The sequence below is a fragment of the Choloepus didactylus genome, chromosome 19 (assembly GCF_015220235.1).
Source record: "Choloepus didactylus isolate mChoDid1 chromosome 19, mChoDid1.pri, whole genome shotgun sequence".
Taxonomy (NCBI): Eukaryota; Metazoa; Chordata; class Mammalia; order Pilosa; family Megalonychidae; genus Choloepus; species Choloepus didactylus.
In genome coordinates, this window is record NC_051325.1 from 52,511,078 (window position 1) to 52,512,848 (window position 1,771).

A 1,771-nucleotide genomic window follows, 5' to 3' on the forward strand; every position below is an offset into this window, starting at 1 on the left:
AAATAATAGATGAACACAAGGAGAGTATCAATAGAGTGATGGAAATGATGAAAAGGAACCAAACAGAGCTGAAGACCACAGTAACAGAAATTAAAATTTCCCTAGAGGAGTTCAATAGTAGTTTGGAGCTTGCAGAAGAAAGAACCAGTGAACTTGAAGATAAGAAAAGAGAAAACATCCAGTCTGAGAGCAAGAAAGAAGAAAAAATGAAGGAAAGTGAACAGAGCCTGAGGAACCTGTGGGATACCATAAAGCACACCAATATATGCATTGTTGGAATTGAAGAGGGAGAAGAGAGGAAGTGACAGAGAGAATGTTCAAAGAAATAATGGCTGAAAACTTCACAAATTTAATAAAAGACATGGTTATTCACATCTAAAATGCTCAATGAACTCCACACAGGATAAATAAACCCAGAGACCCACACTGCACTATGTTATAATCAAACTGTTGAATGCCAAAGATAAAGAGAATTCTGAAGCCACAAGAGAGAAGCAATGTGTCACACACAAGGGAGCTTCAATAAGGTTAAATGCCAATTTCTCACTGGAAACCATTGAAACAAGAAGGCAGGGAAAAGACATATTTAAAGTGCTGAAAGCAAAAAATTGCCAATCAAGATTCTGTGTCTGGCAGAACTGTCATTCAAAAATGAGGGAGGGTGCTTACTTCAGCAGCACATATATTAAAATTGCAACAATATTGAAAAGATTGGCATGGCCGCTACCCCAAGGATGACACACAAATTCGTGAAACACTCCACATTTGGGGGGAAATTTTAGGATGTATATTTATTACTAGAACAATTTTTTAAAAACCAAAACCTTAGGACTGTATAATACAAACAATGAACCCTAATGTAAACTATGGACTATAGTTAATAGTACAATTATATTAATCTTTAATCAATTATAACAAATGTACCACACTAATGCAAGGTATTTAATAATGAGGGGTGTATAAGGAAACTCTATATTTTCTGTATGATCTTTCTGTAAACCTTCAACTTCCCTAATAAAAAATTCTATTTATTCCCACATAAACAAAAGCTGAGGGACTTTGTCACCACTGTATCAGCCCTATAAGAAATGCTAAAGGGAGTTCTGCAGGTGGAAAGGAAAGGATTCCAAACAATTGTGGTCTGAAACTACATGAAGAACTAAAGATCTCTGGTAAGATAATAACATGCGTAAATATAAATACTGGTACTATTGTATTTTTGATTTGTAACTCTGCTTTTTACTTCTAGGGATCTAAAAGGCAAATGCATAACATATAATGATCAATCAATGGTTTTAGACTCGTAATGTATAATTATGTAATTTGTGATAAGAACTACATAAAGTTGGGGGACAGAGGGGAACAGGAACATAGTTTGTGTACGCTATTGAAGTTAAGTTTGTATCGAAGCAAACGAGATTGTTATAGATTTAGGATGTTAAATTTAAGCCCCATGGTAACCACAAAGAAAAGAGCAGAGAATATGCAAACTCATAGAGGAAGAAAGTAAAGTACAAGTTACCAGGGGTAATGGGCAGGGGCAATGAAGAGTTCATGCAAAATGAGTATAGGGGTTCTGTTTGTGATGAAGGGAAAGTTCTAGTAATGGATATTGCAACACTATGAATGTGATTGATCCTGCCAAATGGAATGCTTGGAGGGTTTGGTATGTTGTATGTATATGTCCAAAAATACGTTTTAAAACGAGTGAAACTAAAGCAATAATGACAAATGCAATGTATAATACTGGATAGGATTTAAGAATGGAGGA

At 35.1% G+C, this 1,771-nt stretch overlaps 1 non-coding gene across 1 annotated transcript; it reads left to right on the plus strand.

Annotated features, from left to right (window-relative positions):
* Positions 1–661: 661 nt before the first annotated feature.
* LOC119516225 lies at positions 662–769 on the plus strand. The gene has a single exon (XR_005213235.1). It is a non-coding gene; the product is annotated as a U6 spliceosomal RNA (small nuclear RNA).
* The last annotated feature ends 1,002 nt before the right edge of the window (positions 770–1,771 follow it).